General features: G+C 37.3%; 1 protein-coding gene across 1 annotated transcript in view; it reads right to left on the bottom strand.

Annotated features, from left to right (window-relative positions):
• Positions 1-2,318: 2,318 nt before the first annotated feature.
• galnt12 (UDP-N-acetyl-alpha-D-galactosamine:polypeptide N-acetylgalactosaminyltransferase 12) overlaps positions 2,319-13,570 on the bottom strand; it is a 28,705-nt gene continuing 17,453 nt past the window's right edge. The window contains exon 11 of the mRNA XM_059349160.1: positions 2,319-2,870. The gene's annotated coding sequence lies outside the window, so the exon portion shown is untranslated. The remainder of the gene's footprint in view (positions 2,871-13,570) is intronic.

Genomic DNA, 13,570 nt, shown 5'->3' with positions numbered 1-13,570 from the left:
TGTGTTTGATATACAGGCTCATGCATGCTCGTGTGTGCGTATTGTAAACCCGGGAAGACCATCACAATTAACTCACACAGCTGACACTGCCTCTGCAAAGTGATGAGGCGTTTCATTCACACATGACTACACCCAGACAGCAAGGGATCTGTTCATTTGACCTGCACCAGTACCCCCCTTAAGTGAAAAATCCCCTCAAGAGAAGGCAGAATTCAATTTAATCATACACTTTGAAAAGCAATGTCAATGTCTTTGGCACTCCAAATCAACAGCACATCAAGGTGTAGGACTTCTTTCATCTCCTGGGAGAGTGATGAGAAAACATCAGCATCAGGCCACGAGATCTCACTCAGCTATTTCTGAACATCTAAAATTAAATCTCCACCGTGTCTAAAAACAACACATGCAGTGAATCTTCTCACACATCATTTCTCTGATGTATCCAAAGAAATTTACAGTAGAAGCCTCTGACTTTAGGTGACCCTGGTCTGTGATGGGGACACTAGCTCAGCTGTGTCCAAACTGTCCAAACAGTATAAATCTTCTCATCTAGCATCAATGTATCCAAAGTTGGCTTTTGGCTAACTTCTTATCTTTCAAACCATATATTGTTTTAAGGATGTACGTTAGCCTTGGGTTTACCAGAGTCAGCTAAGGATGCTAGCACAGGAGAATTAGCCGTTTGCTATCTTTGTCATGGATCGACCAATTCCATCTCCTTGCTGTAACACAATGGGCGTCCCCATCAGAGTTACTTTCGTATTGTAATTAGACACGTTAATCTCCATGTGCATAAATTAAATTTCACATGTAGATTGTTAAATATGTATAAATCTGTGTTATCTGTATAAAATAGTTTGTGTTGCTTTGTTTGAAAGATTGTTATTTTGGGGTTTTTTTCTCTTTCTATGTCGCAAATGTAATACACTTTGGTCAACTCTGTTGTTTTTATATGTGCTCTATAAATAAAGTTGGATTGGATTGGATAAATCTATTCTACCTACACTGGTGATGGCAATCTTTTGAAAATTCCTGTGAATCACCAGAAATCGATTTTGCTGACGTGACCGGATAGGGCAAATAGTACCTAGAGGAGGCCGGCTGGTGAAATAATTACTATAACTCTCAACATTGCCGTTCCTATGATATAAAGATCCTGAAAAGTGTATTCATACTTTTATCTCAGGTAGATTATATTACTACAATGCTCTTTTAAAAGGTTCTCCACAACAGTCAATTGATAAACCTTGAATTAAGGCTAATAAATACTCTGCACGAACAGAGAAATTTGTTTTCTCTTCCAGGGCTGCAAGAACAGAATGATGTCTTTTTTTTCTTGCAGTCCTGGCAGAGAGAACAAATTTCTCTGATCTTGACACATCATCATCTTGGCAGAACTTTGCTCTTGTGTGGTGTCCAGTAACTATTTTTCGATTGGTCAGAAATTTGAATTTGAATGAGACGTGTGCTACAGTGGGAGGGCCCTATGATGACTTCCCAGGAGTTCTACAGTGGAGTTTTTTGTTAAGTATGAAATGGCGTGACCAGAAAAAAAGAACTTTGTTCTTGTTCTTGCCAACTCAAGAACAAGAGCAAATTCCTGGAGTATGTAAAGGGCTTTATTCAGAACTGTGCTACTGGATTTATAGCCAAAACAAAGAAGACGGAACATGACTCAATTTTTAGCAACACTGCAGTGGCTTACAGTATCTTATAGAATCATTTTTAAGGTTATTTTACTTGTTTTTAAAGCTCTTAATGGTTAAGGGCCAGCCTACATTGCTGACCAACTGCTTGGTTTTTAAATACAAGCAAATAATGCACAATACAGTAGGCAGAGCATCTTTTTTTAAACACTGCACCAAAATTCTGGAAAAATCCAAAAGCTATAAGAGGCATATATGTGGCATCTGTCAACATTTTTACATGACAGCTGAAATTACTTATTAAATTAATGAACTATTTAATTTAGCCTTTAGATAATGTCACTTTTAACTTATTCTCTAATTAATTTTTTTAGTTTTTTTTTAATCTTTTACAGTCACATATTTTATCACTTACTGATATCTTATTGTCTACTTTTATAGTCTGCTCATTTTATTGTGTTGCATAGAAATATTTTTCATTGTAAAGCACTTTGACTTGTTACATGAAAAGCACTCTATAAATAAAATATATTATTATTATTATTATTATTATTAGCCTTTAGTTAGATGGTGGTCAGATCTGATTGCAGAAGGAAATTCAAACAGAGACATGGTTCCCTTTTTAATTTAGTCAGCGTAATTTGTACTGACTAGCAGTAATACTTTCTTATTTCACTAGTCTCGATCTAGTCACGAAAACAGCTCTGGGCCACTATATAGACCTGAATATAAAATATGTGTTAGAAAAGATTAATAACATCTCAAAACCTGAGGTACGCTTGACTGAACTGAAGTAAAGCTGATCGAATGTCTTAAAAACACAGTGTGCTAGGAAAAATAAATCAACCATGTCTCATTTTGTCCAAAGGAAATACATACAGTAGATTTCCCTTGGGGGAGAGGCAGTCCATTTAGCAAGCAATCAAGTAATCTGATGAAGGGAAATGAATGGGAGTGGGGTGGAATGGTTAATCGCCTGTGGAAGCATTTTATCTCGTAGGAACACATTAAAGAGGTATTCTGTCAATGTAGGCTATGTTGGGGGAGGCTGTGAAAAATCACAGTCTGCCGGAGTGTGAATCAATGTGACTCTGGCATTCTCTTTAGCAGAGTACATAATTTCTGCCAAATATGATTTGCGCTTAGACAAGTTTCAACATTGCATCCGACGGGGAAAGAAAATAAAGTATGAAGAAATCCCAGTGGAGCAACATCAATCAGACTCTGAAAGAGAAAAAAACAAAATGAGCACAAAATAAAATACTATACAACATGAAGCATTGTCTCGATTTCTATTTATATCCCAATTCATGTCATCTACATTAGAAATAACACATATTTAATATTTCCGGGCACTGCCATGTCCATTCGCTGTGGGAGAGCGAAGTGACAGACTCCAGTTTTTAGCAGACAAGTGTGATATGCGCTGTGACTGTTCTCCTCTCACCATATAAATGCATCTCATAATTACACACATCAGCAGTGTCACCATAAATATTACACAAGATGTGCATTCTGTGATTCTGTCGTATCACAACAGCAAAAGGACCGAGAATAAGTCTTTAAATGCACATCAAAATGGAGCTATTTAGAGTAAAATTTGCCACATGCAACTGCAGTTTTCAGTCTAGATGTCCTAAAAGCAAAATCAAAGCCCTTAAAATAGATGATACGCTGTTCAACAAGCTTGCAAGTGCCTGTCAGTTGATCAAGTCTTAAAGAAACAAAACTGCTCCCTTGTAAATAAAGATCAGCATCTCTAAGCAGAACTTCTACTTCACATCACGCAGATAATCACGATTGCAAAAACCTCCAACATGATTAACAAAATGTGGTCGCTGATTTTCCAAACTACAAGCTAAAAAAACAAACAAAAACAGCTGAAGCAGATTTTGTTTTCCAAAGCCAGTAGCATCTGTTTTATAATTTATTGTGTAACTTCCCCTGTGACCTTAAGAACATTTAATCCATTTTTCACTGCATGAAAGAGTTTGTTACATCTTAAATAGATTAATGATGTTCCTGAACTCATTTTTCTTTAATTATTTACACAAGTTTAAAAAATAATACATTGTGAACCATATTTTTGAGTAACTGACAAAAAATATAAGGTGTAATCTCATTATAGAGGGTAACAAGACAAATTGCCCTATTTAAATGATGGTCTAAAGTGCATGGGGGTTGTATTTAACCTCTTAATTAAGTCTCTTAATGAGTCATAGGCGTGTTTTGGGTGTGACATGAATTACCCCAATTAAAGTGTAATGTCCTTTTCAATTTAGTAGACAGATTAACCCAGCACCTGGCATTTAACATGGAGGAATAAGCAAATTGGAAGATCGAGTGGACCTTCCACCTCCACTGTCCTCCAATCCTCTGTCCAATTGGCCTGATGATGTTGTTAGAGTAAAATCACAATTATATCTGCGGGATATAATTAAGACAGAATCATCTGCATAGAGGAAGAGAAAGAGATCACATGAACATACCGGTTTCAAATCATTTACATAGAGCAGGGGAAAAGGGCCCCAGGACGCTGGGGAACTCCACACTCTAGACTGGAAAGCAATCCATTAACATCCATCCAACCTGGTCTCACAGAAATCTGTGAAATAGCCATGGATTTGCTTAACTCAAAATCCGTGGCATAGCCACGGAATCACTCAAATTTCATTTAATTTTCCTATTGGTTTGTGTCCAAGTCATATGACTTTCAAGGTTCCGGCGGTCAGAACAAAAAACATGGTGGACAGAAATTTTTAGTGAAAAAATTAATATTTTGACTTTGTTTCTGCATAAAAATGGATTTTGTTTACATTTCTAGCGAGAAATATATGTTTTATTTTCTAAATATTCACTCAGTGAATGTACATAATCACTTTGTGGCGAAGACCTCACCAGAAAAAGACGATCCGCTGTGTTTTATTTTGAAATCTCCCTGATCCTCTATGTATCTAACGGATCAAACCTTCGCCCATTACATGCCTTGTGTCTGAGGTTGATTTGCTGATCAACATATTATTCTGTTGCAGTGGGAGACACTAATGTTAACGAAGTGACGACTTACGATCTACGAGTTACAATCTACGTTTGTCCGCTGTTTTATTTTGTTATCTACCGGATGTGTTGTGCAATCTCATTGAATCGCGCTCCACTGTAAATGCCTCGGGCTCTGCTCTCCAGTTTTAGTTAAAATATCTTCATTAAACAAACAGTTTCAGTTGTCAGTTTCACGGAAATTTGAGTAATTTCGTGGTTATTCCACGGATTTTGAGTTAAGCAAATCCGTGGTTATTTCACGGATTTCTGTGAGACCAGGTTGCATCCATCACTTGTGTTCTGTCTTTGAGATAAGAACCTACCCATGTAACTACTGACTCACTTAACCGTATGGCTTTTCAGTTTTATCCATAGAGTGATGTCAAATATAGAGACACCAAAACAGTGTCAAATGTGTTTTAACGTCACCATTTCACAGTTTCCCTTCATCAGTTTATTTTCTTATGTAATAAGGTAGATAGAAGACATAAGAATCAGTGGAGTGAGAATTCTTAAATAAATTAAATGCTGGGCTGAAACTTATGTGTGGCGGCACTACAGGAAAAGACAGGGAATTCACGAAAGCAATCAGGATTTATTCTCTGGCCACCATTGATATCTGTACCCCATTTCATGGAAAAACATCCAACCAACCAACCAACCAACCATCATTGCCATGCTATTACCGTGAATAATACCTATACTGTAATCTGAATGTCTGTGTTTTGATGGTTAAAAGAAAAATAGCATGGTTTTACATTAAAAAAAATCATCTAATCAAAATCATCTGCGTAACAAGTCCGAGCAATGACAAGTGACTCATTATCAAGGACTAGTTCATTGATGTCATTAACAAAGCTATGGTCCGCTAATTTACAGCTATGCTGGCAGTGATAGTAATTGAAAAGGGTGACATATTATCCACAATCACCTTTACAATCAAAGTCCAACATTCCCATCTACTCTTTTTAATCATTCACACTTATGTTCAAACTGCTTAGATTGAGAATGGGGTCATAACATTTTTTAATGAGAAAATGAAAAGTTGGCAAATTATCAATTAGCTCTAGTGATGCCTTCGCTGTGTGGATGAATTTTGGAATCAAATCACTGCACTGCAGAAAGTGAAAAGTCTAATTTTTCTTGTGATCTGTGAAGCTGAATCATATTTTGGAGAGGGGAGACAATGTTCCTTGATATTTCTTGGTAAAGTCCAACTCTACTGAAAAAACAACAGGGCTAACTCAAGCCAAATAAGCAACAAGCAAGCTGCCTTTGATGAGACATCGGCTGGTTTCACAGAAGTGGATTATATCATCCAGATCCTACATTGAAGTAGACTCTCAAGTGAAAAAGTAGTAATAGGCCAATTATTCAGTCAGCCGATTGATTGCCGAATGTCATTTTGAGATAATGGGCTTTCGCTGATGAGGCTGACAATTAAGTTAGCCTACACCACCTAACGCCACTACACTTACATTGTATGCATTTCTCATTCACTTATGCAAGTCTAGACATTTTCAATTTGAATTTTCTCTTTAAAAAACAAGAAGATACAACTAACTGCTGAAAAATGTTGTCGTTAAGCGCACTGAAACAATTTTTTATTCATAAGTTGCTTTTTTTTAGTTTATTTTTTTATTACCTGTAGAAATATATTTAGTTAATACATTTTTAATGCACAGCAGACAGAGTGCAGCTCTACTTAAGCAAACAGAAACAACGCAGACAGTAGCGGTGTTAAATAAATGTTCAAATAGATTCAGCCACTTTGTTTTAATTATATATTTATGTAACTGTATTTTATTAGATGCAGTGATATTGGCGTTGTACAGTACCAGTCAAAAGTTTGGGCACACCTCATTCAATGGTTTTTCTTTATTTTTATGGTCTTTTCTACATTGTAGATTAATGTTAAATACCTCAAAACTATGATGGAACACATACTGAATTATGTATTTAACAAAAAGTGTTAAACAAACCGGAACATGTTTTATATATTTTAGATATTTCAAACTAGCCACCTCTTGTTTTGGTGGTCTCAAACTCATTAAGAAGGCAAGAAATTCCACAAATTAACTCTTAACAAGGTGCATCTGTTAAATGAAAAACATCCAGGTGATCACCTCATGAAGCTGACTGAGAGAAAGTGTACAAAGCTGTCATCAAGGCAAGGTCTTCGAAGAATCTAAAATACAACATATTTTCTTTTAACACCTTTTTTTTGCATAATTCCAGATGTGTTCCATCATAGTTTTTGTCTTCTGTATTAATCTACTATGCTGAACATAAGAAAAACAAAAAAAAACTGTACTTTATCCATAGCCATCAGACGCTCTGCTCTCTAAATATCGGCCGTACACTGCAAAAAAGCCAACTTGTATTTTTTGGCCTAAAACAGTGATTTCATTTGGTAAAACTTGGAAATATAAATTATTGACATTTAGGGTAATAATGTAAGTTAGCACAACAAATGAAGCCAGTTGTCTGCTCAAAAACAAGTTGGTGAGTTGTTGTTACTTGTATCTTTAAGTTGGGGTTTAAAACAAGGGACAATAGTTCTTCTAACTCTTATTTCTGTGTTGTGAAATTTGATCATTAGCGAAAGGTAGCGGCTAACTGATGCTAGCGGCTAACTGATGCTAGCGGCTAACTGATGCTAGTGGCGCTGCTTGTTACAGCTACAAGAGTAGCTATTAGCATATCAATGCTAACTCAAAATTGTGGTCACAACATTAGCTGACATTTCATAGCGGCGTTACAATCGTGCCAGAGAAATTCAGAGTTCAGCAAACTCAAAAACAAATCTTAAAACATTTAGTTTAATTGTCCAACTTAAAATTTTATCGAAGTTTGTTGCCTTGAAATTTTTAGTTCACCCAACTTTTCTTTTTTTGCAGTGTAGATAAACCCATATCAGTTGGAGCCTATGATAAAGGCTTTAAGTTGAGGCACCCCTATGAAACTGGCCCTTTAAGTGTTTGGGAGTATCATTTGTATCAGATTACTCCTTTCACAGACTGTGCTCTTGTAGTTTGTGTTTCACATCACTGCTGTACAGATGCAACTTTCTGTGAAACTATAAAAACCATCTCTCTTGGTTTCCTTCACAACAAAATTGTACCTGTCTTTACACTCACAATTCTGAATGTCTGTCGTGTTGAAAGCTGGCAAGGTCGATTTCTTTTTTCCTTGTTTTCCTTTGCTCCATGGAAAAAACTGCCGAATAGAAATGACACACGACCCAGCTAATAAAACTGCAAAATTGCTCGGACACGACTGATGAACTGTAGAATAGTTGGTTATATTTATTTTAACTAATTTACCGACTGAGCGACTTCATGGAAGCCTTGCTGCTTCCTCCACTGCATGATCCATCTAATCAGATGCCAGGCAGCGGCGGTGCATAAGAAATGCAATGCTATCTCTGTATCTAGGCCTCATATGTTTACTGCACCGTCTGGAGTCCCTCCTGAAAGTGAAAGTGTGTCATCTAATGTATGCAGCCAGCAGTCGCTGCTCCTGAGCTGTTCTGGGTATTGGGGATTACATAAACTAAACAGACATGCAGTGTGGAAATGGCCTCCTGTCAGTGTGTGTGTGTCGCTCTTCCTATGGTTCCTCACGCTCCCTGACAACTGAAGCCTGAGCATCTCCAAAGACCTGCACCATGGGGAGCCTTGTTTTGCATTATCATTAAAGACACATATGGGGTGTGGGGGACTGTAGTGCTGCATGTATGCCACACCGGATCAAAAACTAGGCCTACACTGTGTGCAGAGATTGCAACATGCGGCGTTTCTGTGGGCGCGTTTGCTGAATTTCAGGATATTTTATGGTGCTATTTTGTACTGCGTATCTCACAGGGAGGCACCCAAAAGATTAGGATGAGACACACTGCTAGAGACAGCAGCATCACAGCCTTCTGCAGCGCTTCTCATTTTCCTAGGAAGCAGCCGAGTGGTGTCTCGGCAGCATTTGTCAGAATGTGAAGATTTCTGGCAAGTTTTCCATCAGAGCATGTCATCCTGTGCGAGAGAGAAACCAGCTCGTCTCATGTGGAGTACAAATGCTCCACGCTATTATTTTCAGCAGCGTGGCATACTTTAACAGCAGAAATTGAGAGACTCACACGTAAAGAATTTCACCTTTTCTAATGTCATGAAACTTTTTTTGTGTTTTTAACATGCTGTATTTTAACCACCGTTCAAAGACGAGGCCCACACACACTCGAGATTCTATGAAATGAAACAGCAGAGCATCATCAATGAGTAATTGAGAGCGACTGCAGGACAGAGCGTCAACACCAGGGGGAACAGAGCGACTTGGAGCGGGCGCCACATTTCATCATCTCACTCAGCAGCTGGTGATCAAACCAATCAGATATGCTTGGAAAACTCACCCCCACCAACACCCCCACCCTCCTTTCTATTTCTCTTTTTCTTCTCTCATTACCCTCCAAGCATCTTGATTCACGTCTCCATCACAGTTAAATGTGGATGATAGCCTGTTTTTCCTCATTGTGGTTGCCGATGAGTCACACTTTAATGGATACGCAATGGTGTACAGTGAGAGCAAAAGTATTTTTAGGACTGTGGAGTTTTTTTTTTAAATAAATTGTGCCTGCCAATGGTGCTACACATTTAAAAACATAAAACTCAATATTAAAAGAAAGACTTAATGAACAAGAACAGACAAATTTAACATTACATCTGTTTACTTACTTTACAATTGACAACATGGTACATTAACATCAGATAAGGTCCATTTATTGGATCCAACAAATACAAAAATATTGTTAATCATATCCTTCACTTTCTAATAACAATATAAGGCCACTGGAGTTACAGACAGCACATTAATGCACCACACAGGGTGTCAAATTCCAGCATTATTATTTGTGCATATTTACCACTTAAATAACTGAAATGCCTTCCCTGGAAATGCCTTGCCAATATATTATAAAAGAAGATATGTGCATGCTATTGTCAACAGCACTGCATGGTCCATTAGTGTTGGGTGACAGTGCAATCAGCCACTTTACAAGTTCAAGTGCTCCAACGGATCCCCGGGATGTCACGTCTCTTTATGACGAGTTTGGTTGATATAGAGGCCCTATATGACCTGTCAGAGAGATATGATCCTCGACTAGCGAAAATCAGTTTTATTACAGCTGCGTGTACCGTATCAAATTAGCATACGATAAAACCACAGCATAAAAAATGTTTTACTATGTAGGACATGTCTGGCATAACAGATGCCCACGGGGGACAATAAATAACCCTTTGAATAACAGGGTAGCATAATTATACTGTACTCGCAGTCTAAAGACACAAACTGATAGAAATGGAAAAGCTGTAACTTCTTAAGTGTGTGTTACATTAAGCATGAGCACTGTATTAAAAGGGCAAATTCACCTGCAAAAAAAAAATCTGATTGCTTAAATGACAGCAGGGAAAGTCATGAGTCTATAGGACTGAGAGACTGGGCTGGGCAATATAGCAAAAATCTTCAATCCAATTATAGGTTGGGTTTTTTTTTTATCTCGATGATGATATATATCACAATATTATGGAAGAGGATTAGGGTCAGGTAGGAAAAAAAATGATAGGAGGGGGGGAAAATTAATTATGCACTTCAAGAAAAAAGCTGCAATGACAAAATAAAGTTGAATACAATGTCAAGAAAAAAGTCAAAATGTCGAGAATAAAGTCAACTTTTTGAGTTTGGTATAGTAGACTGCAAGCTACAACCTGATTTTCCTCAATACAATTAATATACGTCTATAAAATTCCCATAAATTGCATAAAAGCAGATTTTCCCAAAACAATAGTTGTAGTAGCAACTCTAATTTTTGTGTAGGGGGACTTGAATGCTACTACACCCTTAAATACTGTTGTTATTTCTCATTTTATGACATTGATGAAAATCAGGTTGTCACTCGCAGTAACTGTTCAGATAGACGCCGTTTCTCTAAAACAATAATGCTCTGATGACTTATTGACACGAAAACATCTGTGAATATCTTTCCAACTTACCAAGCACAAAAAGTTGACTTTATTCTTGTCATTTTCGACTTTTTTACCGAACTGCATAATGAAAAAATAATTCCTCCTCTCACTTTTTTTTTCTCCTACCTGGCCCCAATCCCCTAATGTACAATATGGTGTGTTTCCCGGATAATTAAATAAATAAATAATCTATATGAAATAAACACCCGATAAAGCCTATATTTTGTGTGAATTTAATATTTGACGAACTTTAAGTACTAATTATTTTCTAATTTTAACAAGCGCATTAGTGAAAATGAGCATGACAATTTCAAGTAAACTTAACATGCAATGAAAATTTAAATATTGCCATAACGCAGTTTGTTGGCTGGTTTTTAATATTGCAAAAAAGATATAGAAAAGTCTATACGACAGACATTTTATACAATTTTGACGATATATCACCATCATATTTCCCAGCCCCACCTCTCTATGATAAATTATTCTGTTGTCATTTCATTTTACTTAATATATTTGATAAAATGTATTAAATGTAAATGCATCCTTGATTTAGAGGCAGTTGTTTAAATAACTTTAATATAAAATGTTTGAGATAGAATCTACTTATTTTGACCAAAATTAAATATAATCTTTATGTGTATATATTTTTAAATCAAGATAATTTTGAATAAATCCAACACAATAGAATTAGTCCGTTTTTAATTGACACTTAACACTTCCTGTTAAGTTGTTATTAACTCAACTTGTAACGTAGTTAGATTTAATAAATAATATTGAGTGCAATCTGTTGCCTCATTTTTATTGAGTAGCTATTGTTTATCTTTTTTTACAATGCAGGAACCATGAACACTAAAGAACAGCCTGTTCCCAGACTCTTCTGAAGCATGTAATGCTCTTCTATAAAGACAGAGATCAAGCTTTACTGCTCAAACATTGATAGAATCCCTAGACAGCAGTCCATTCCCTTCCTCCCTGGAGCAGACTATATTCTTCCTACTGGTCATTCAGTCCATTCCACTTATCAGCAAGCTTTGTCTGCACAATCAAGTACCACTCACACTGCCAAAAAAAGCCTTGATGGATTACTGGGAACTTTAACCACACAAATATATGTCCTTCTTCCAGTTTCCTTGGAACATCTTCCGTGCTGTCATCCTACAGGGTAGCTATCTCATGATGCATTCAAATAAAATAATAAATATATGTTCAGAGCAGTAAGTAAAGCACACCTGTTCCTTTAGGCTTTGACTATGTGATGCACAGATGTTACCATGTTCCTGCACATTAATTACATTTGGCAAATTAAGGAGTTCTTATACTTAAGTCCCTCTTGTGGTCCTGGCAAAATCAACTTTTTTCCATCCGCCCATTTATCTTATTGCAAGTATACATTCTGAATCAATAGCAAAAATCTATTTCAGTACAATCGTCCACCTAACAAAGCTCCTGTGAGACCAATAGGCCAACAGTCTGTGAAGGTTAATGGTAAGGAAGGGGTCACAAATTGCTCCATTCAGTCTCCTCCATTATCTGCTCCTGCTGCCAAAAACTGTACTCTTGATGGCTTCCATTCATAAATCAAACCTCAAGCACATGAGTAACAAGTGCTCATCTGAGGAGGATTTGGCTGGCGCCGGTCCAATAGATAAGTCCTGCGCTGCACACCTCTGACACCCAGAGAGAGAGAGAGAGAGGTAGTGATAAAGAATTGGGAGAGGACCAGAAAATCAATCAGGAAGCCATCTGGCATCCCAGCACTCTGGAGACACCAACAACTGTCTACTCCTCCGCTGTGTTTCCCTTAGTCCCTCTGCATCGCCTGAGGGACAGCCACACAAGTGACCACAACAACAGAGAGATCTATAGTCGTCTGATTCTGACGGATGGAAACAGAGGCAGTGTGCACAAATCACTACAAGCCACCAGAGTAAAAACGTGCACTCACGGGAATGACATCTTGCCTGAGTGTGCTGTACTCTCAGCAGGGGACCATACTTACTCTGGGTGTGCAGATACTTTCTCAAAACTCCAACTAATGCCCTCTTTCTGTCTCATTGTGGAACCTGGTCTCACAGGAATCCGTGAAATAGCCACAGATTTCGCTTAACTCAAAATCCGTGGAATAGCCACGGAATCACTCAAATTTCCGTGAAACTGACATGGATTTCGCTACAATGCAGGTTAATGACAGTCATATCCCGTGGCTATTCCATGGATATTTTTTCCTATTGGTTTGTTGCAAGTCACGTGACTTTCAAGGTCCCGGCGGTCAGAACAAAAAACATGGCGGACAGTTCTTTCATTTTTAGTGAAAAAAATCAATATTTTGACTTAGTTTCTGCATAAAAATGGATTTTGATCACATTTCTAGCGAGAAATATAAGTTTTATTTTCTAAATATTCACTCAGTGAATGTACATAATCACTTTGTATGTTGGAATAGCCACGGGATATGACTTTCATTATTGCATTGTAGTGAAATCCGTGTCAGTTTCACGGAATTTGAGTGATTCCGTGGCTATTCCACGGATTTTGAGTTAAGCAAATCCGTGGCTATTTCACGGATTCCTGTGAGACCAGGTTGCATTGTGTGGTAAAGTATAATATACATTCAGTACAAAATCCTCTTCATGACGGGATATCTTTAAATAGATACATTTTTTATATTTAGGCACTTTCCATGGACTCCAAGTAGGCGTGTCACAATTCACCAGATCCATGATTCAATTATACTTTAGTTTTTATGGTTGCAATTTAATTCAAATTTCTTTTTCAGCACTAAAGGCTATGCCATTTTCAGACAATGGAGTTCTGATTCGTAAGAACTAACAGATGATTGGTTTTAAGCTCTTTCATTCACACGCTCATATTCGT

This window comes from Centropristis striata, chromosome 14, assembly GCF_030273125.1.
Source record: "Centropristis striata isolate RG_2023a ecotype Rhode Island chromosome 14, C.striata_1.0, whole genome shotgun sequence".
Lineage (NCBI taxonomy): Eukaryota > Metazoa > Chordata > Actinopteri > Perciformes > Serranidae > Centropristis > Centropristis striata.
This window is presented reverse-complemented; position numbering and strand designations above follow the sequence as displayed.